The sequence below is a fragment of the Bombina bombina genome, chromosome 2 (assembly GCF_027579735.1).
Source record: "Bombina bombina isolate aBomBom1 chromosome 2, aBomBom1.pri, whole genome shotgun sequence".
NCBI classification, from domain to species: domain Eukaryota; kingdom Metazoa; phylum Chordata; class Amphibia; order Anura; family Bombinatoridae; genus Bombina; species Bombina bombina.
Genome location: NC_069500.1, coordinates 1,325,031,096 through 1,325,055,467, shown reverse-complemented (window position 1 = coordinate 1,325,055,467; position 24,372 = coordinate 1,325,031,096).

The window sequence follows — 24,372 nt, the reverse complement described above, 5'->3', positions numbered from 1 at the left end:
TTCCCCTCACATATGTTCCATACACTAGTTTTAATGAAGAAGCCTTCAGCAGCTAACAATTAAGCGACCTGTCATGGCCGCCTGGAAGTTCCCCCAACTGTTCTCTTTTTAAATATTGTTTGTAATAATTTTGGCAAACATGTAAACTTGAAATGTTTAAAAGGTTTAAAGAAAGGATAGTGGGCAAGATTCTGAGTGGATCGCTAACAGTTACGCTCAAGTGATAACGGGTACATTGCGGATGTTTGTGCGTGTCGCTCGTATTACAAGTTGAAAGTAAAGGAGGTCACTTGAATGCAAAGAAAGAATCATTTCTGCATCCTAAGAGCTCTGGTTAACTGTTTGGCAAAAGACATCAAAAATACATTACAAAGTACACTTACACTTATTAACACCATCTAAAAAAATTATTAAAAAAAATATTGCACAAAAAATTATAAGGGCTCTTAGATATGAGGTCTAAGGCAGACAAAGGGTTTTACCATAGACATACATACATATACATGTCTAAAGGTGGATATGTATATATATATATGTATATATATATATATATATATATATATATATATATATATAGTTGTGCTCATAAGTTTACATACCCTGGCAGAATTTATGATTTCTTGGCCATTTTTCAGAGAATATGAATGATAACACAAAAACTTTTCTTTCACTCATGGTTAATGTTTGGCTGAAGCCATTTATTATCAATCAACTGTGTTCTGTTTGCTTGTAATTACTGTGTGTGTATAAAAGGTCTATGAGTTTCTGAACTCCTGACAGACCCTTGCATCTTTGATCCAGTGCTGCACTGACATTTCTGGATTCATGGGGAGTCATGGGGAAAGCAAAAGAATTGTCAAAGGATCTGCGATAAAAGGTAGTTGAACTGTATAAAACAGGAAAGAGATATTAAAAAATATCCAAGGAATTGAGAATGCAAATCAGCAGTGTTCAAACTCTAATCGCTTGACACCATCTGAACCAAATAAGTTTATCTTGGTCTCATCGGACCACAGAACATGGTTCCAGTAATCCATGGCGAGGCCTGTTCTGAGTGGAATCTGTCCTGTGAAACCGCTGTATGGTTTTGCCCAATGTGGTGCATCTCAGTTTCAGGGTCTTGGCAATTTTCTTATTGCCTAGGCCATCTTTATGTAGAGCAACAATTCTTTTTTTCAGATCCTCAGAGAGTTCTTTACCATGAGGTGCCATGTTGAACTTCCAGTGACTAGTATGAGAGAGTGTGAGAGCACCAAATTTAACACACCTGCTCCCCATTCACACCTGAGACCTTTTAACAATAACAAGTCACGTGACACTGGGGAGGGAAAATGGCTAATTGGACCCAATTTGGACATTTCCACTTAGGGGTGTACTCACTTTTGTTACCAACGGTTTAGACATTAATGGCTGCGTGTTGAGTTATTTTGAAGGGACAGCAAATTTACACTGTTATACAGGCTGTACACTCACTACTCACTACTTTACATTGTAGCAAAGTGTCATTTCTTCAGTGTTGACACATGAAAAGATATAATAAAATATTTACAAAAATGTGAGGGTTGTACTCACTTTTGTGAGATACTGTATATATATATATATATATATATATATATATATATTTAAATATATATATATATATATTCACACATATATACACTCCTACAAGCTTCCCCACCCTCTCTCCTGTGTTTACAGGCTGGGGGCAATCTGTTAGGGCATACTCATTAGGAGGTCATTTAGCTCGACTGAGGCCTGGGGAAGGTTAGTCAACCTATCTTCGTAAGTCCGAAGACTGTAGCTTCAGCTCCCCAGGTTTCAGCATCCTGTTCGACTAACTGATCCTGGACCTACTTGTATGGAGTTTTTATGTATGGCACTCAAGCTTAATGATTGGTCTGGGCCCTGGCTGCTGAGGGATCTGGGTTGCGGTGGGCCGAACAACTCTCTAAGATCTGATCCCGACTCATTGCGTTGTAGCTGAGATCGGCTTTATGTCAGTAGCCTGGGCCTGTGACCATTCTTTGCAAGGGTTTGCACTTAGTCCACTTAGTCACCCCTTGTGGGTAAGTGTTGTAAAAAAAATATGACTCATGGGTTTTTACCTCCACCACTGTTCTCGTGGTTTTTTATTTATTATTGTTACTAAATGTGTTATGGTTATACAGTTGTGCAGTTATCACACCTCAGGATGATAGGGCATTTAATCCCTTAAATTAGACTTAAATACCAAAACAGTTTGCTGTTGTTAACACACTTATGTATAACTACAGTGTCCCACCAATGTACGCACATACTAGTCACAATTCCACATTTTCCATTTTTCAAATGATTTTTTATTGTTACAACCTCCCCATGAATATAGAACATAAAGAGGACGTCAATTCAAAAGTAAATGGGACATAAAAATAATCATAGCGAGTATAAATTACAAAAACATTTTTAACATTTCTAAAAGTTATTTGTTTTGTGCATTTTAACGCCTTCAGTGTCGAGCCATTTCCCACCCATGTGGCAGAGTTTTAGCTGTTTCGTACTCGTTTCATTTACTTGTTAATTTTAACTTTTGTTTTATTGTGAGAAACCCATATAACTTATAATCTTTTTAATCATTTTTAGAAAATAACTTTAGTTTGCAGAAATACCATAATATTGGAAAATGCCACCACATGAAACAAAAAAAATATTTGTTTTACTCTCCATGGCATGCATGGTCCTACATTTAGCGATATATTTATCAAGCAGCAGATGCTGCAATCTACCCCCATAGTTTGAGGTTCCCCTAAAACTGAAGTTAAAAAGCAGCAGTCTTAACTCGTCAGCAACCTAGGAGGTGATTGACAGCCCCTGCTAGCAGCCGACTGGCCGCAAATGTGCAGGAGGCGGCATTGCACAAGCATTTCACAAGAAATGCTTGTGCAATGATAAATGCTGACAGTGTCGGCTGTCGACTTTTATTGATGTCCGCCCGCAAAATGATAAATCGGCCCCATAGCATCAATTCACCTTCACAAAACACATTTTTTTTTAAATATTTGCTATCCGTATTGCTCACAATCAAAAGGACATTAATCACTAATACACTGTATAGTATCCAGGCTATTCTCAGCTTCCCTCTAGTCATAAGTGTCACCATATTGAAGTTAGAATTGAAGATAGAAAACATTATATAATGAACAATTTTACGGTATAATGCATATCAATGAAACATCACATGCACTGTATACCCATAATGCCCTAGCTCAAATGGAATAAGCAATACTGTTAATTAAAAAAACAAACATAAAAAACAAATACTGTTGATTTTACAACCACTAAATATTTGTTACTGACACAATGGGCGAGATTACATATACGGCGCAGGCTTCAGCGCAAGCGCTGAAACCCGCGCCACCCGTAATTTTACCTCACACATCAGGGTATTACATAAACCCCGCCGGCAGTTCATATAGTGCCGTAAATCGGATAAACTAGCGATGTCTAGAAATGAGTGTAACTACAAATTTCTGGAGTTGCCAGTGACTTACGGCACTTTAGAAACTGCCGGCGCCTAAGAAAGTAAAAAAATAAAAATAAACCCGACACATAAAATCCCTATATCCGCCATCAAACCCACTTCGCAACTAATAATAAATGTATTAACCCCTAAACTGACAACCCCCCACAACGCAATATGCCTAATTAAACTATTAACCCCTAATCCGCCATTTACATACATTGCAATCTACCTAATAAATGTATTAACCCCTAATCTGCCATTCAGTCACATAGCGATCTACCTAGTAAAAGTATTAACCCCTAATCATCCATTAACCCACATTGCAACAAACCTTATAAATATATTGATCCCTAATCCGCCAAACCCACACAACGCAATAATCCTATTAAAACTATTAACCCCTAAACCGCCAAACCCACACAATGCAATAATCCTATTAAAACTATTCACCCCTAAACCACCAAACCCACACAATGCAAATGACTTATTAAATTGCTAAGCCCTCTAACCTAACACCTCCTAACCTAACACCCCCTAAATGAACCCCAATTACCTAAATTAAAAAATACTAAGTTACAAACAATTAAAATAAAAAAGCTAACATTACTTAAAAATAAAAAAACTAAGATTAAATTAATCTAAGATTACAAAAAATAAAAAAATCTAACATTGCAGAAAATAATTAACAAAATTATCCAAAATAAAAAATTAAACCTAATCCCTATGAAAATAAAAAAGCCCCCCAAAATAAACCCTCCCTAATCTAATGCTAAACTACCAATAGCCCTTACCAAATTGTAGGGCATTGCCCTAAGTTAGACAGCTTTTTTGCATTTAAAAAAAATTCTAATTCCCCCAACAGTAAAACTCCCACCCACCAAACCCCCCTAAATAGAGTGCCTATTACAACCCTGATCTAAAAAAAACAAACCCCCAAATTTTTAAAAAAAACCTAAGTCTAACCCCCAAATAGGTACTCACCATTCCTGAAGTCCAGTGGAGAAGGTCCTGTTCCAGGCGGTGAAGTCTTCTTCCAAGCGGCCGACATCTTCTTTCAAGCGGAGACCTCTTCTATCTTCATTCAGCGGAACTGAAGACTGGCGACCGCGGAACTTAAGACTGGCGACCGCAGAACCATGGAGCGTGGAGGATCTTCTTCGTACGATCACCGCTGTACACTGAATAGTGAATTTAAGGTACGCGATTAAATTTTTTTTTTTCAAATTCAAATCAGCCAATAGGATGAGAGCTACTGAAATAGCCAACAGGATTTCAGTAACTCTCATACTATTGGCTGATTTGAATTTCAAGAATCAAATCAGCCAATAGGAATTCAAGGTACCCCATATTTAAACGCGTTCCTTGAATTCAATCCTTAGTGTGCGGCGGTGATCATACGAAGAGGATCTCCACGCTCCATGGCTCCGCAAGTCGCCGGTCTTCAGTTCCACGGTCTCTGGTCTTCAGTTCCACAGTCCTGGATGAAGAAAGAAGAGGTCGCCGCTTAGAAGAAGACTTCAGCACCGGACTTCAGGAACCGTGAGTACCTATCTGGGGGTTAGAGTAAGCCTTTTTTTTTTTTTTAGATTAGGGTTTTAATGGGCACTCTTAAAAGAGCTGAATGCCCTTTTCAGGGCAGTAAAAGAGCTGAACGCCCTTTTAAGGGCAATGCCCATACAAATGCCCCTTTAGGGGCAATGGGTAGTTTAGGTTTTTTTTAGTGTTAGTTTTTTTTTATGTTGGGTTGTTTGGTGGGTGGGGGGTTTTACTGTTAGAGGGGGTACTTAGTATTTTTTTTAAGGAAAAGAGCTGTTTAACTTAGGACAATGCCCTACAAAAGGCCCTTTTAAATGCTATTGGTAGTTAAGCATTAGATTAGGGTTTTTTTATTTTAGGGGGGATTTTTATTTTCATAGGGATTAGGTTAATTTTTTTTTATTTTGGATAATTTTGTTTATTATTTTCTGTAATGTTAGATTTTTTATTTTTTTGTAATCTTAGATTAATTTAATCTTAGTTTTTTTATTTTTAAGTAAAGTTAACTTTTTTAGTTTAATTGTTTGTAACTTAGTATTTTTTGATTTAGGTAATTGGGGTTAATGTAGGTGTTAGGTTAAGGGGTATTAGGTTAGGGGTCTTAGTAATTTAATTAGCTATTTACGGTGTGTGAGTTTGGTGGTTTTGGGGTTAATAGTTTTAATAGGATTATTGCGTTTTGTGGGTTTGGCTTATTAGGGGTTAATAGGTTAATTAAGTTTATTACGTTGGTGGGGGATGGTGGTTTAGGGGTTAATAGTTTTAATAGGATTATTGCATTGTGTGGTTTTGGCGGATTAGGGGTTAATTATGTGTTTCGAGACGTGGGGGTTGGCGGATTAGGGGTTAATATAGTTTATGAGTTATTGCGGTTGACAGGTAGATATTGGACATGCGTTAGGTGTATGTTAATATTTTCAGGCAGTTACGAGAGTTACGGTGCTCACATACTCAGCATAAGGCTTGCTGCGCCTGCCTATGTGTGGCGAGGTGAAAATGGAGTAAAATATCTCCATTTATTCCACGTAAGTCTTTGCGCTGAATACGTGATACTTATTTGCGATGCGGTTCTATGTTAGCTTATGGGAGTAAAAATTGCATCCGACGGGTGAAATATACGTGCCACATTTATATGCGGCGCTGTATATGTGATACAAAAACAGCGTAAAAACCGGCGTCACCGGATTTTGGGGGCGACGCCGCATATGTCACCTTGCCCCACATCTCAATATGAAAAACTGTACTTTCAAAATGGCGTCTGTTACTTAACCACATATTTCATCTTGATATTTAAAAAAAATCATACAATGGAGTATGTAAAGAAACACCTATCCAGCACAAAGCCGTGATGTGCTTAAGGTTACAAGTCTCACTTTGAGTAATGAGAATAGAGTAAATTAAAATGACAGTAATTAAATAATTGAATACAAATAGGCACTGCATGAAGTTGTTTGAACAACGGATTTTCCCAGTGTTGTGATCATGATTTTTGTTTCTTGTGAGCAACAAGACAAGTTGTTCACCTCTTCTTTGTTAAACATTGCATATTGTGTCACTTCAGCATAGAAATATTAATATAAATATATATATATAGTTATATACGGAAATATATAGATAACAATGAGCAAGGATACTCAGTCTTTTATACTGGAATTTATTTACTTGGTCACTGAGGACAATGTGAGGATTAAGTGCTGTATGCACTAGGAAACGCGTCTGACCATATCTATGTTTTTTCCTGAGCTGCTAGTCATATCGTCATTTATACCTGAATCTATTGTGTAATGTGAACAGAAACATTACAATAAAGTAAGTTGGAGCAAACTCCGTGTGTCTATGTGTATCTATGTGTCCTTCTCACACTGGGTGTGCTGACTACCACTGCTGCTGTAGAAATATTAATATATATATATATATGTAGTTATATATGGAAATATATAGATAAAAATGAAGAAGGATACTCGGATACTCAATCTTTTATACTGGAATTTATTTTCAGTTGCAGGTCTTGTAAATAAATTGCAGAAATTATTTTAAAGGGACATGGAATTTAAAATTAAAGAGATAGGAACCCCCCCCCCCCCAAAAAAAAAAAATAATTTTGCTTAAAAACATCAAATTTTATTGTATAATTCATCAAATAACAACTATTAGCCAATTTTTATCGTTTACCTGAAAATTGGACTTGAAAATATAAGTTCTGCCAAACCCTTCTTTTGCTTCATTATGCTGTCTAATTACAGTGTTCTATATAGGTAGAACCATGGTGGCGTCCCGCATGCGCATTTACATTAAGTTTAGGCAGCGAATGCACATATCTATCTTCTCTCCTGGAGTTTCAGCAGCTGCATCATCATCACCTTGCTGTCGACGAAGAGGTACAGGACATAGGAGTGGGAGTGGCGCACCAGAGCGCTTAAGCCCGGGCGACGCTGTGGGTGTTGCATGTTTACATTTTTAACCCCCATTCTATTGCTCAGATTGACATTCGGAAGTCAATGCAAGCTGCCTAAAACAGCAGCTATATGGCTATATGATTATGAGTAGCAAACACGATGTGCCTGAGAAGAGCAGGTACACAAAAATGGAGGACTTGGTGACATTTCATTGCGCATGCGAGTGCCCACACATTAGATTGTGCATGCCAAGATTGAGGAAAAACTGTTATTTAAATATGCTAATTAAGGGATCAGTGCTGAAGCACCATTGGAGGTGGGGGTGGCATACATTATGTGTAACTACAGCCTACATTTATGGGCGGTCGTAACGGCCTTTTACAAGGGAAATTAAAATATGATTTTCCAAAACATTAAAGCTTTGTTTCAAGGGAAGAATTAATTGGTAATAATCTATTAAACTTTAACTGTGTGATAACATATTTTTTATAACGTTACAAAAGTAAATATTTCTAACCCTTTAAACATTTATGGTTCAGATAGTGCAAATGTACTTAATTTTTTTTTGTATGCTTTGTTGAAAGCAGCTCATATTTAGGAACAATGGATCAGGATATATAGGAGCGCCAATGGCTTAGATATACCACAGGAAATAAAAAGTCAAAATGGTCTCCAATAGTTTCTATGTTCCAAAATCAACCAAATATTTAATATATAAAACCAATATAATTCTGATCTCCAGAATCATAAAAACACAAAATACAATAAAAACACAAAATACATATAGCGAAGCTTAAAATACAATACAGTAAATGATTTGAAATACAACAGATAACAGATTGAATCTAATCCGGTTGGTTAGACTGGATGACCAATATCTAATGTTCCAGTTTTCGTGAGTCCTCTTAAAAACCTTCTAGTAGGTACATAGTTTTGTTTATCAAATACGCGTGCAAATAAACCTAGTGTCCAATAAATAATGTAATAATAGCTCAATTGTTCTTATCGAAGTGATAAGATCACTAATAAAGTGATACGAGACCCACTATTAGGTCAACAGTGCATACAAATTTTGCAACATTTAAATCATGTGAAAAATCAAAAAAAGGTACAATGTGTTGGGTTCCTTAAGCTGTCAAATAACCATATTATGAATTTGTAGAATATGACACACAATAAAAATAAGTAGTGAATGTGGTCTTAAAAATCAAAAAATAATATCAAAAAATAAGATAGAGTGATGAGAAAAATAATATATATAATAACAAAATTAAATGTGAGATCCTACCAATGGGATTTTAAACTAAACTGGTACCAGCTATTACCTCAATTCTCCTGATTGAATCTGGGTGATGGACTCAATGGTCCGATATTGCGTTATTATCTTAAAAACAGTAAACAAATACCACAAGCTATATTAATTACCACAAGCTATGTGATTAGGACAAGCTATAAAAATATAAAAACGACAAATAAACAGAGAGTGTGTATAGTTTGGCCAAAACTAGTCCACAAACTCCTAAAGGTGTGTTTCCACAACTTTGAATAACTTAAAATGATGATATAACAATAATAGTGTCCTTTAAGAGTCTTTTGGTAAATCCTTAAAAGTCTGCCTTTTAAACAGGATTATGACAACAAACCAGAAATCACTCACTAGACAAGCCTGTTTCGTTCTTTTTTTTTTTAACTCATCAGTATGAGATAGATTTCTCAGAAATGATGGTTTGTTGTCATAATCCTGTTTAAAAGGCAGACTTTTAAGGATTTACCAAAAGACTCTTAAAGGACACTATTATTGTTATATCATCATTTTAAGTTATTCAAAGTTGTGGAAACACACCTTTAGGAGTTTGTGGACTAGTTTTGGCCAAACTATACACACTCTCTGTTTATTTGTCGTTTTTATATTTTTATAGCTTGTCCTAATCACATAGCTTGTGGTAATTAATATAGCTTGTTGTATTTGTTTACTGTTTTTAAGATAATAACGCAATATCGGACCATTGAGTCCATCACCCAGATTCAATCAGGAGAATTGAGGTAATAGCTGGTACCAGTTTAGTTTAAAATCCCATTGGTAGGATCTCACATTTAATTTTGTTATTATATATATTATTTTTCTCATCACTCTATCTTATTTTTTGATATTATTTTTTGATTTTTAAGACCACATTCACTACTTATTTTTATTGTGTGTCATATTCTACAAATTCATAATATGGTTATTTGACAGCTTAAGGAACCCAACACATTGTACCTTTTTTTGATTTTTCACATGATTTAAATGTTGCAAAATTTGTATGCACTGTTGACCTAATAGTGGGTCTCGTATCACTTTATTAGTGATCTTATCACTTCGATAAGAACAATTGAGCTATTATTACATTATTTATTGGACACTAGGTTTATTTGCACGCGTATTTGATAAACAAAACTATGTACCTACTAGAAGGTTTTTAAGAGGACTCACGAAAACTGGAACATTAGATATTGGTCATCCAGTCTAACCAACCGGATTAGATTCAATCTGTTATCTGTTGTATTTCAAATCATTTACTGTATTGTATTTTAAGCTTCGCTATATGTATTTTGTGTTTTTATTGTATTTTGTGTTTTTATGATTCTGGAGATCAGAATTATATTGGTTTTATATATTAAATATTTGGTTGATTTTGGAACATAGAAACTATTGGAGACGATTTTGACTTTTTATTTCCTGTGGTATATCTAAGCCATTGGCGCTCCTATATATCCTGATCCATTGTTCCTTTTCTAGACCTATTAGGGGGTCTTCTTTATAGTGAGCAGATATCAGTCCTGGGCGCTGGTTACTTCTCCTTTTCAAGTCATATTTAGGAACAGCAATGCACAACTGGGAGCTAGCTGCTGCTGATTGGTGGCTACATAAATATGAATCATGTCATTGGGTCACTTTATGTGTTCAGCTAGCTCTTATTGTTACATTGCTGCTCTGGAGCTGAATTTAAAGGGATACTAAACCCAATTTTTTTCTTTCATGATTCAGATAGAGCATGCAATTTAAGCAACTTTCTAATTTACTCCAATTATCAATTTTCTTTGTTCTCTTGCTATCTTTATTTCAAAAGCAGTAACGCAAAGCTTAGGAGCCGGCCCATTTTAGTTTCAGCACCCTGGATAGTGCTTGCTTATTGGTGGCTAAATTTATCCCCAGGTGCTAAACTAAAAATGGGCCAGCTCCTAAGAGTTGCATTCCTGCTTTTCAAATAAAGATAGCAAGAGAACAAATAAAAAGTGATAATAGGAGTAAAATGGCATACTCTATCTGAATCATTAAAGAAAAAAATTGTGTTTAGTAACCCTTTAACTAGGAGTTTCACTCCATTGCAGGGTTGTAAATGCATAGTTATATACAAGCAATAGCGCAATCATAAAATGCCTAACACATTAAAAAATATTCTTTTCAAACATTTTTATCCCTTTAATCAACTCTAAAATGCTTACTTTCAATAAAGATAATCTTTAAAAAAACTGTATACAAAATTATACAAAATCAATCAGCAAGATAATCTTTAACAAGATAAGCACCACAAACGCTTCATAAAGGAATATATTGGATCAGTATAGTGAGTATTGGAATGGGTCAGCTGCAGGATAATGTTTGTTACATATGAGGCAGAGTAGAGGAGTTGTTTGGGAATTGGAAGATAGATAAAAGTACAGGAGGGCTGTATTGTGGCCCTAGGGCCTTAACTAGGACACTATTGATATAGCGTAATCAAGTTTTATATCCTTGAGGATATGAATAATGGTTTCTCAGATGCCCCATACTATGCAAGAAATGACAATGACATTTGTGCAGGTGCAAAGTGATGCAATATTTGAATTTGCAAAACTTTATGTTACTAGGACGGATTAACCTTTCAATGCTCATTTAATGAGAAATATAAAGTTTATAAAAGGTCATTTCACACCTGTGTCACTGCTATCAAAATTTGAACTTTGATAAAAGAAATGTGATAATTATCATATGTATAAAATATACATTTATTTCAAATCTGAATTTTATAAAGTCCCAAGGGGCAGTGTGAATTATTAAGGCAGTGCACAGCTTTATCATGTGAATTTGATTGCAATTTACTTGAATATTTATATTGTTCAATTGTTATATGATCAAACACTGGATCCAACAATGAGGAAGATCATATAATTAAGACTTTGCATTGGTTAGTAAAAGGGACATTAAAGACATTTTCATTTATTTTTTCTGAATGCAAAGTATGTATTAGCAATTTAGCAGTACATTACAAAATACCTTTATTGAAATAAATGTATATTTACATGGTTTTGCAATTCAGTTACATACCCTTTGAAAAGCCTCTTAAAGGGATATTAAACAGCAAAAATGTTATTGTTTAAAAAGATAGTCAATCCCTTTATTTACCATTCCCTAGTTTTGCATAACCAACACTGTTATAGAAAAATACTTTTTACCTCTGTGATTACCTTGTATCTAAGCTTCTGCAGACTGCCTCCTTATCTCAGATCTTCTGACAGACTTGCATTTCAGGCAATTAGTTCTGACTCTTACATAACTCCACGTGCATAAGCATAATGTTATTTATATAACACATGAACTAACGCCCTCTAGCTGTGAGAAACTGTCAAAAGCATTCAGATAGTTAGCTATATAAGTTCAGAGTGCCTCAAATTAGGGCTAGGTGAATAGGACTTCCGATGGATGCTAGTGATAGTAATCTAGGTTATGATCGATTTTATTATAACATGAATTGTCCTGAATATACAGTCAAGAATAAAAAGGGATGAAATTTATATAATCATAAAAGACAAAATTGGTTAAAAAATTGTAGATCCACAATGTACAGTTGATAATATAAAAGTATATAATAAAACAATAGTGATAAAAACAATGATGATAAGCTGAGTTGGGCCGTCCAACACGTGGATTTTGGGCCTGGTGATATGGTCTGTTATGAGTCATATTCGATTTCTATAATCAGAATTAATTGGGAGTATTGGGACCCTGATTTAGAGGGATCTCAAATGCGTGAGATTTAGTCGTATAGAAATTAGTGTATAGAGAGTGATGCAGTGTCAATGACACTGATTAGTGTATTAATTAGTGTATTGGTTACAACGTGGTAAAGCAAGTGATTGCTTGGTGGACACTTGATCAGTTATGCATCAATTCAGCCGTGTGACAAAGGACAACTAATGAATAGAGTGATCAACAATTCGTGAATTAATTACACACAAAAAACAACAAAAAAAACCACTTAGACAAAAAACAATCACCTAGATTACGAGTTTTGTGTTAAAGGCTATGTGGTACTAACAAGCAGTTTTGTCTCACCGCTCTCTTACCTGCAGCGCTGGTATTACGAGTTTTCAGAAACCCGTCGTTAAAAGACAAGAAGTGAGCGTTGAGCAAAATTTTGCTCCTTACCGCACTCCAATACCAGCACTGCTTAAGTCAGCGGTGAGCTGGTCGTACATGCTCGTGTACGATTTCCCCATAGGAATCAACAGGGAGAGCCGGCTGAAAAAAAGTCTTACACCTGCAAAAAAGCAGCGTAAAACTCCTTAACGCAGCCCCATTAATTCCAATGGGGAAATAACATTTATGTCTACACCTAACACCCTTATATGAACCCCCGAGTCTAAACACACCAAATCTTACACTTATTAACCCCTAATCTGCCACCCCCGACATCGCCGACACCGACATTATATTATTAACCCCTAATCTGCCGCTCTGGACACCGCCACCACCTGCATTATATTATGAACTCCTAATCTGCTGCCCCCAACATCGCAGACACCTACATTATATTTATTAACCCCTAATCTGCCTTCTCCAATGTTGACGACACCTACATTATATTTATTAACCCCTAATCTGCCACCCCCCACGTCGCTGCCACTATATTAAAGTTATTAACCCCTAAACCTAAGTCTAACCCTAACCCTAACACCCCTTAACTTAAATATAATTTAAATAAATCTAAATAAATATTCCTATCAATAACTAAATTATTCCTATTTAAAACTAAATACTTACCTATAAAATAAACCCTAAGCTAGCTACAATATAGTTACTAATAGTTACATTGTATCTAGCTTAGGGTTTATTTTTATTTTACAGGCAAGTTTGTATTTATTTTAACTAGGTACAATAGTTATTAAATGGTTATTAACTATTTAATAACTACCTAGCTAAAATAAATACAAAAGTACCTGTAAAATAAAACCTAAAAACTTACCGGGAGAAGTCTTCATCCAATCAGCCAATAGAATGCAAACTCAATCCTATTGGCTGATTGGATCAGCCAATAGGATTTTTTCTACCTTAATTCCGATTGGCTGATAGAATCTTGGATGACGTCACTTAAAGGTACCTTCATTCGTCGTTAGTCCGTCGGCAGAAGAGGATGCTCCTTGTCGGATGTCTTGAAGATGGACCCGCTCCGTGCCAGATGGATGAAGATAGAAGATGCTGTCTGGATGAAGACTTCTGCCCGTCTGGAGCACCACTTCGCCCGGCTTGGATGAAGACTTCTCCCTGCTTCGTTGAGGACTTCAGCCCGACTTGGATGAAGACTTCTCCCGGTAAGTCGATCTTCAGGGGGTTAGTGTTAGGTTTTTTAAGGGTGTATTGGGTGGGTTTTATTTTTAGGTTAGGGACTTTGGGCTGCAAAAGAGCTAACTGCCCTTTTAAGGGCAATGCCCATCCAAATGCCCTTTTCAGGACAATGGGGAGCTTAGGTTTTTTTAGATAGTATTTTATTTGGGGGGTTGGTTGTGTGGGTGGTGGGTTTTACTGTTGGGGGGGGTTGTTTGTATTTTTTTTACAGGTAAAAGAGCTGATTACTTTGGGGCAATGCCCAGCAAAAGGCCCTTTTAAGGGCTATTGGTAGTTTAGTTTAGGCTAGCTTTTTTTTATTTTGGGGGGGGGGCTTTTTTATTTTAATAGGGCTATTAGATTAGGTGTAATTAGTTTAAATATCTGTAATTTGTTTATTATTTTCTGTAATTTAGTGTTTGTTTGTTTTTGTACTTTAGCTAATTTAATTTAATTTAGCTAATTGTATGTAATTTATTTAATTGTATTTAATTTAGTTAATTTATTTAATTATAGTGTAGTGTTAGGTGTTATTGTAACTTAGGTTAGGTTTTATTTTACAGGTACTTTTGTATTTATTTTAGCTAGGTAGTTATTAAATAGTTAATAACTATTCAATAACTATTGTACCTAGTTAAAATAAATACAAAGTTGCCTGTAAAATAAACCCTAAGCTAGATACAATGTAACTATTAGTTATATTGTAGCTAGCTTAGGGTTTATTTTATAGGTAAGTATTTAGTTTTAGTTGAAATAATTTTTATTATATTATAAACAACAAACACAGATCACATTGTTCATTTAGTGCAAATCATAACACCTCCACTAATCTCGTAGCAAGAGTTCAAGTCCAGTATTCAATACTCCTTTGTGAAGGTGATATCCAAAAGTCTGTTATTATACAGAAATGAACATATATATCTTCTGTATCGCATACCATCAGACCTGCGTTGTCTCTTAGCTAAGCACAGTTTCAAAATTATGAGAGCTTGGTTTAGGGAATAACAAAAGGAAACATATCAAACAGTTTGTCATTTCTCCCTTCTTCCCTGCCCGTTATATTTACTTTGTGTATATTTCCCTTCCCACCCCCACTTCCCTCTCCCCACACAACTTAATAACAAAAATAAACCAACATAAGATTAAACTACGTTCAACTTGCCTGTCGCTTCTTCTCTTCTTGCTGCAGATCCAGGAAAGGGGCCCCCACCAATTTTGGATACAGTTCAGGTCGCTATTGCCTAATGACCATTATGAGTCGCCCTATAGGTCCTGTCTATAGTCCTCTTTTCCCTATGCTGTTGTGACCCCCATCTACCTCTAGTTTTCCTAGTGTCCCGTCAGGATCCAAAAATACCATATTTTTAAGAATTGTTCGTAATTATTTTTAATATGGGCTGCCGTTTCCGACATTCTATATGTAACTTGGATCTTATCTATAACTTCCTCCCATGAGGGTACTCCTGATTTCCAGTATCGTGCCACATATATTCCAGTGGCTGTACAAAGAGTGCGTATAAATGTACTAATAGGTGCATTAAAAGGTTTTATATGTTCATTTAAGAGTGCTTGTGATGCTGTTAGAGCAATGTTTTCAGATAATACTTCACTAAGTAATTCAGATAATCTAACCCATATCTGTTTGCCCTGTGGGCATTCCCACCACATGTGGATGTATGTCCCCATTTCAGCACATCCTCTATAGCAGAGTTTGCTGCCCCTTTGGGTGTAATGGGAGGTGATTATAGGGGTCAAGTACCATCTGAAAGATGTTTTAATACAGTTTTCTCTGAAATCTGCACTAATTAATCCCTTACTAGATGTGTATAGTATTGTTTCCCATTCTTCAATAGAATATATTTTGTTTAATTCCCCTTCCCACCTCTCCATCAGTGAAGTTTTAGAGGTGAGTTTAGCTCTCTGAATCGCTAAGTATATGGCTGAAATAAAATTTTTGTGGCGTTTAGTTGTGTTGCAGAAATGCTTGAGCGTTGTTAGCTGTTTTGTGGAACTATGTGTCCTAAATTTGGTGATAGCAGAAGCCACTTGTAGGTATAGAAACCATTGCATTTTCTCGGGGTGAATTTTGTCTTGAATTTGTTGATATGTAGCTATTTTATTTTTATAGAGAAAGTCTGCTACTCTATACAGTCCTTTATTTTCCCACTTCCCCATGTGTGAATGAAAGTCTGGGTTTAGTAGGGTCTTTATTGGTCGTACAACCGAGTCTACTGGCATTAGATTTAAAGATCTGGACAGCGAAGTCCAAGATTGCATCATCTCTGTCGTAAGTTTCGAAGCCGACGTTCCCTTAAAGGGTTGTCTCGAATGATCCCAAAGGATATCGTCTGGGTTTTTGTAATCTGTCATTAGTGTCTCCACCCGCACCCACACCAGGTCATCTGTTTTCTTGCTCAGTAGGGTGGTCTGTGCTAACCTTGCAGCTTGATAATAGTATATTATATTTGGTGCTCCCACCCCTCCCAATTGTCTATGTTGATGTAGGATATGAGATGGAATTCTAGCTTTTTTATTTCCTCTCAGAAAACCTATCAAGTTTACTAAGGTCAATCAAAGGTATTTTAATTGGAAGGGCCCGGAAAAGATATAAAAGTCTCGGAAGGATATTCATTTTAATTGCCGCTAAGCGGCCATACCATGAGAATCCGCCTTTTTTCCATGTATTTATATCCTTTCTAATCATTTTATATAGAGGGACGTAGTTAAGTCTGTAAAGGTCTGCTATATTGTTTGAGATTTTAATCCCTAAATATTTAATCAATTCTGTAGTCCATAAAAATTCAAAATTAGATTCGATGAGTTTCTTAGTGTGGACAGGAAGGGCAATGGGGATAGCTTCACATTTTTCTAGGTTAACCTTGTACCCCGAAATATCGGAATAATCTTTTAATACCTGGTATAGGTTTGGGAGGGATATAAGTGACCTAGTCATTGTAAGAAGGACATCGTCCACAAAAAGGGAAGTATTTAGTTTTAAATAGGAATAATTTAGTTAATGATAGGAATATTTATTTAGATTTATTTAAATTATATTTATGTTAGGGGGTGTTAGGTTTAGGGTTAGACTTAGGTTAAGGGGTTAATAGCTTTAATATAGTGGCAGCAACGTTGGTGGCGGCAGATTAGGGGTTAATAATATAATGTAGGTGTCGGCGACATTGGGGAAGGCAGATTAGGGGTTAATATATATAATGTAGGTGTCGGCGATGTTGGGGGCAGCAGATTAAGGGTTCATAAATATAATGTAAGTGGCGGCAGTGTCCGGAGCGGCAGATTAGGGGTTAAAAATGTTATTATAGTGTTTGGAATGCAGGAAGGCCTCGGTTTAGGGGTTAATAGGTAGTTTATGGGTGTTAGTGTACTTTTTAGCACTTTAGTTATGAGTTTTATGCTACAGCGTTGTAGTGTAAAACTCATAACTACTGACTTTTAAATGCATTAGGGATCTTGACAGGGTAGGCTGTACCGCTCACTTTTTGGCCTCCCAGGACAGACTCGTAATATCAGCGCTATGGAATTCCCATAGAAAAAAGACTTTACAAAGTTTACGTAAGTCGTTTTGCGGTAAGGCCAAACAAGTGTGTGGTACACCTATACCTGCAAGACTCATAATAGCAGCGGGCGTAAAAAAGCAGCGTTAGGACCTGTTAATGCTGCTTTTTTACCCTAACGCACAACTCGTAATCTAGCCGAATGTAAAGTGTGGTGAAATTGCCACAATATGGCAAAACATGTGATAAAAAACTGTATCACAAAACACTGTATCACAAGAACAAATGAGAGAAAAAAAGTGAAAAAAATTGTGATGAAAAAATGCTTGTGCACAAAAAGAAAAATAAGTTGTAATCCAATAATATTAGAAGTCTAAATAAAAGTTATAGTTAGATGGAAATAACCTTGTTTCCTGAAGTCTTGAGAAAGACCTAGATAAGGTCAAAACGCATCGACCTAAGACCTGGTAAGCATAATTTCAAATTCTATATCATATCCTGTACAATCAGTATTTATGTTTTAGGACTCTGAGAGTTCAACAGGATCCAAGTACAGGGATTCTCGCAATCAGGAACAAGAAGGTTCCTTCCACCAGGAGAGACTACTAGTCACCTACGGGGGGACAATCAGGATCCATCACGGGGATTCTCACTGTCAGAAACAAAACTAAACTAAAGGGGTTCTCACCTTCAGGAAACAAGGTTATTTCCATCTAACTATAACTTTTATTTACACTTCTAATATCATTGGATTACTACTTATTTTTCTTTTTGTGCACAAGCATTTTTTCATCACAATTTTTTTCACTTTTTTTCTCTAATTTTTTCTTGTAATACAGTGTTTTGTGATACAGTTTTTTTACCAAATTTTTTGCCATATTGTGGCAATTTATCATCCCCTATTTCACCACACTTTACATAGTTTTTTGTCTAAGTGTTTTTTTGTGTTTTTTTGTGTGTAATTAATTCACAAATTGTTGATCACTCTATTCATTAGTTTTCCTTTGTCACACGGCTGAATTGTTGCATAACTGATCAAGTACCCACCAAGTAATCACTTGCTTTACCACATTGTAACCAATACACTAATTAAAATACACTAATCCGTGTCATTGACACTGCATCACTATCTACACACTAATTTCTATACGACTAAATCTCACACATTTGAGATCCCTCTAAATCAGGGTCCCAATACTCTAATTTAATTAATTCTGATTATAGAAATCAAATATGACTCATAACAGACCATATCACCAGGCCCAAAGTCCACGTGTTGGACGGCCCAACTCAGCTTATCATCATTGTTTTTATCACTATTGTTTTATTATATACTTTTATATTATCAACTGTGCATTGTGGATCCACAATTTTTTAACCAATTTTGTCTTTTATGATTATATAAATGTAATCCATTTTTATTCTTGACTGTATATTCAGGACAATCCATGTTATAATAAAATCGATCATAACCAAGACCACTATCACTAGCAACCATCGGAAGTCCTATTCACCTAGCCCTAATTTGAGGCGTTCTGAACTTATATATCTAACTATCCTATTTCCCCGGGCTAGCTAGATAGCCTATAGTCAGAGCCATAGGTGTTTTTGTCTTTTGATACTGTATCTATACATTTTGAAAAGCATTCAGATAAGAGGCGGCCTTCAAGGGCTTAGGAATTATCTTATGAGCCTACCTAAGTTTAGCTTTAAACGAAGACTACCAAATGAAAGGGCAAATTTGATGATAAAAGTAAAAAGAAAGTTGTTTAAAATGACATGCCCTATCAGAATCATGGAATTTAATTTGGAATTTACTATCCCTTTAAGCATTGATTATCTATTTTTCATTGCTGCGACCAGATAGGGGCATATTGTAAAATGTTGTGGGGTTAAGGTTCTGAATCCTGCAGCTTTTCCAGAGAATATTGGGAAAATACAAGTTTTTGAGTTGAATTACAGGAGAAGTGGCTAAAATAAATTATGAAAGTATGTTGCAAATGCATTTTATTACAGATAATTAATCCTTTTGAGAAAGATTTATGTTTATTGGCTTTATTGCTTTTCATCAACGGAATGATCCCGATGTCAAAAATACCAGTATTGCTGTGTTGGAAAAAGATCAGATCTGATATCTGAAAAGCCACCCATACAGGGTTAGATTACGAGTGGAGCGCTAACAGCTTGCGCATATCGGGTTTTCCGCTCGTATTACAAGTTGAAAGTAAACAGGATCACTTGAACACAATTCAAATTAACGCTTGTCGGGTTAGGGCGTCCTCAGAGCTCTGGTTAACTGTTAACACAGAAAGTCTCACAAAACACATCAAAAATACATTACAAAGTGCACTTATACTCATAATAACACCATGTATTAAAAATTATTACAAAAATATTGCACAAACATGGTATAAGGGCTCAAAAGTATGAGGTCACAGGTGTTAGGAAAAAAAAAGCAGGCAAAGGGCTTTAACATTGACATACATAAATATACATGTCTAAATATGGATATGTATATATATTTATATATATCTTGTCATATGTATTTATAGCATAACATATAAACACATAAATACATTCACACACACAGACACACACACACATACACATATATATATATATTGTATATATATAGTGCTTTGAATCCCTTTGCATTTAAGTCATTTAAGTATATGAAAACAGGAAAAGGTTAGTGGAGCTCATGCTCCCATTTCCTTCAGCATGTTGATGTGCTTTAGGCCTCAAGCCTGGGGACTGGTTTAGTGGAAACACAGGTAGAGAGTGAGACACAGTAGATGACAGAGAAGTGAGTGAGGGTGAGAGAACCTTCAAGGTAAGATACTGACACACTAACAGACTGCACAAATATGGACCATATAGAGATCTCACACAGGGCATGGCAGACTGAACCGATGTTCAGGAGAGGTTGCAACAGGTACAATGATTCTAATTCTGTAAGTGTTTGGGGCTATACCATGACAAATATACTCTTTCTTTCATGTAATTGGCAAGAGTCCATGAGCTAGTGACGTATGGGATATACAATCCTACCAGGAGGGGCAAAGTTTCCCAAACCTCAAAATGCCTATAAATACACCCCTCACCACACCCACAATTCAGTTTTACAAACTTTGCCTCCTATGGAGGTGGTGAAGTAAGTTTGTGCTAAGATTTCTACGTTGACATGCACTTCTCAGCATTTTGAAGCCCGATTCCTCTCAGAGTACAGCGAAATGTCAGAGGGATGTGAAGGGAGTATCACCTATTGAATGCAATGATTTCCCTAACGGGGGTCTATTTCATAGGTTCTCTGTTATCGGTCGTAGAGATTCATCTCATACCTCCCTTTTCAGATCAACAATATATTCTCATATACCATTACCTCTACTGATAACTGTTTCAGTACTGGTTTGGCTATCTGCTATATGTGGATGGGTGTCTTTTTGGTAAGTATGTTTTTTATTACTTAAGACACCTCAGCTATGGTTTGGCACTTTATGCATTTATATAAAGTTCTAAATATATGTATTGTACTTATATTTGCCATGAGTCAGGTTCATGTATTTCCTTGTGCAGACTGTCAGTTTCATATTTGGGAAATTAAATATACTAAGAAATATTTTTTTCTTACCTGGGGTTCAGTCTGTTTTCAAATTGATTACTTTTTACTTACAAATTGCAGGCAGCATTAGGCCCGCGGGTGCGCCAAATGCTAGACTTTATTGCATCATTCTTGGCGCGAGAATTTTTTTGGCGCGAAAAAGTACGTCCGTTGACGCAAGTTAGTCACTTCCGGCGTCCTAGTTGACGCAGAAGCCTTACACACAGTTGCGTCGTTAGTGACGCAAGTGTGTCATTTCCGGATCTTGTTGGCCCCAAGATTTTTTCTCTTACGTTGTGCGTCATTCTTGGCGCCAAATTTTTCCTTATTTTTATACCCCATTGCTGTTTGCCTATTGCCTTCTCTATGTCAGAGGGCTATGCTGTTTGCATTTTTTTCCCATTCCTGAAACTGTCATAAAAGGAAATTGATAATTTTGCTTTATATGTTGTTTTTTCATTTACATTTTGCAAGATGTCTCAATCTGATCCTGCCTCAGAAGTATCTGTTGGAACTTTGCTGCCTGACATCGGTTCTACCAAAGCTAAGTGCATTTGTTGTAAGATTGTGGAAATTATATCTCCAAATGTCATTTGTAATGTTTGTCATGATAAACTTTTACATGCAGAGAATGTATCCATCAGTAATAGTGCATTGCCAGTTGCAGTTCTTTCAACTTCTAATGTACATGATATACCTATGAATTTTAAAGAATTTGTTACTGATTCTATTCAGAAGGCTTTGTCTACATTTCCGCCTTCTAGTAAATGTAAAAGGTCTTTTAAAACTTCTCATAAAGTTGATGAAATTTCAAATGACCGACAACATAATGATTTATCCTCCTCTGATGAGGATCTATCTGATTCAGAAGATCCCCCCTCAGATATTGACACTGAAAAATCTACTTATTTGTTTAAAATAGAGTATATTCGTTCTTTGTTAAAAGAAGTGTTAATTACTTTGAGGAAGCTAGTCCTCTTGATATTAAGACTAGTAAGCATTTAAATGCTGTTTTTAGACCTCCTGTGGTTACTCCAGAGGTTTTTCCTATTCCTGATGCTATTTCTGATATGATTTCTAAGGAATGGAATAAGCCAGGTACTCCTTTTATTCCTTCTTCAAGGTTTTAAAAATTGTATCCTTTACCAGCAATTTCTATAGAGTTTTGGGAAAAGATCCCCAAAGTTGATGGGGCTATTTCTACTCTTGCTAAATGTACCACTATTCCTATGGAAGATAGTACTTCTTTTAAAGATCCTTTAGATAGGAAACTTGCATCCTATCTAAGGAAAGCCTATTTATATTCAGGTCATCTTCTCAGGCCTGCAATTTCTTTGGCTGATGTTGCGGCTGCATCAACTTTTTGGTTGGAGAATTTAGCACAACAAGAATTGGATTCTGACATATCTAGTATTGTTCGTTTACTACAACAGGCTATTCATTTTATTTGTTATATTTTCTGGTCCTAGGAAAGGTCAGAAGGCCCCTGCTATTTCCTTGGCTTCTTGGTTAAAGCTTTTGATTCATCAAGCTTATTTGGAGTCGGGTCAGGCCCCGCCTCAGAGAATTACAGCTCATTCTACTAGATCAGTCTCCACTTTGTGGGCTTTTAAGAATGAAGCTTCAGTTGATCAGATTTTCAAAGCAGCAACTTGGTCTTCTTTGCATACTTTTACTAAATTCTACCATTTTGATGTATTTGCTTCTTCCGAAGCAGTTTTTGGTAGAAAAGTTGTTCAAGCAGCTGTTTCAGTTTGATTCTTCTGCTGATGTTTTAAGTTTTTCTTTTCATTATGAGAATAACTTATATTTTGGGTTGTGGATTATTTTTTCAGCGAGAAATGGCTGTTGTTTATTTTTATCCCTCCCTCTCTAGTGACTCTTGCATGGTGTTCCACATCTTGGGTATTGATATCCCATACGTCACTAGCTTATGGACTCTTGCCAATTACATGAAAGAAAACATAATTTATGTAAGAATTTACCTGATAAATTCATTTCTTTCATATTGGCAAGAGTCAATGAGGCCCACCCTTTTTATGGTGGTTATGATTTTTTTGTATAAAGCACAATTATTTCCAAATTCCTTTGTTGATGCTTTTTACTCCTTTCTTTATCACCCACTACTTGACTATTCATTAAACTGAATTGTGGGTGTGGTGAGGGGTGTATTTATAGGCATTTTGAGGTTTGGGAAACTTTGGCCCTCCTGGTAGGATTGTATATCCTATACGTCACTAGCTCATGGACTCTTGCCAATATGAAAGAAATGAATTTATAAGGTAAATTCTTAGATAAATTATGTTTTTTAGAAGCATATATAAGTATATGGTCTAGATTCATTAAACTTATATTAATCACTATACTATAGTAGTGGGCAGCACAGACATGTACATCATATAGCTTATGAGATCTGCAGAAAACATGTGAAAACTGAAATCCCAACCCAATATCTAGAAATGGTGTTTAGTAATGGTGTTCTTAAAACGTTTGTTTTTATAATTGTATTTTCATGGTCATAATTTACAGTATAAATGGAATTTGTATTGGCAATTTATTAGGATTTAACAATTTGTCATTCTGTCTTGTTTATTGGAAACTGAGATCTTTTGCTTGGGTACTAAGTCAAAATATCATGTGATTTACAATAACTAGAACTTAGTGTTGCCAACAGGAGCAGACCTACTCAACTGAGGGCCCTTGTGCAAATCTTTTTTGGGCCTCCCGAAGGTAACTTAGTAAAAAGCAATAGTTATTATATACATGCTTCTCTGTATAATGTTTCTGATTATAATATATATATATATACACACACACCCACACACACACACACATATATATATACCCACACACACACACATATATATATATACACACACATACACATATATATATATATATACACACACATACACATATATATATATATACACACACACACACACACACACACACATATATATACACACACATACACATATATATATATATATATATACACACATACACATATATATATATATACACACACATACACATATATATATATATATACACACACACACACACACACACATATATATATACACACACATACACATATATATATATATATATATATATACACACATACACATATATATATATATATACACACACACACACACACACATATATATATATACACACATACACACTGATAA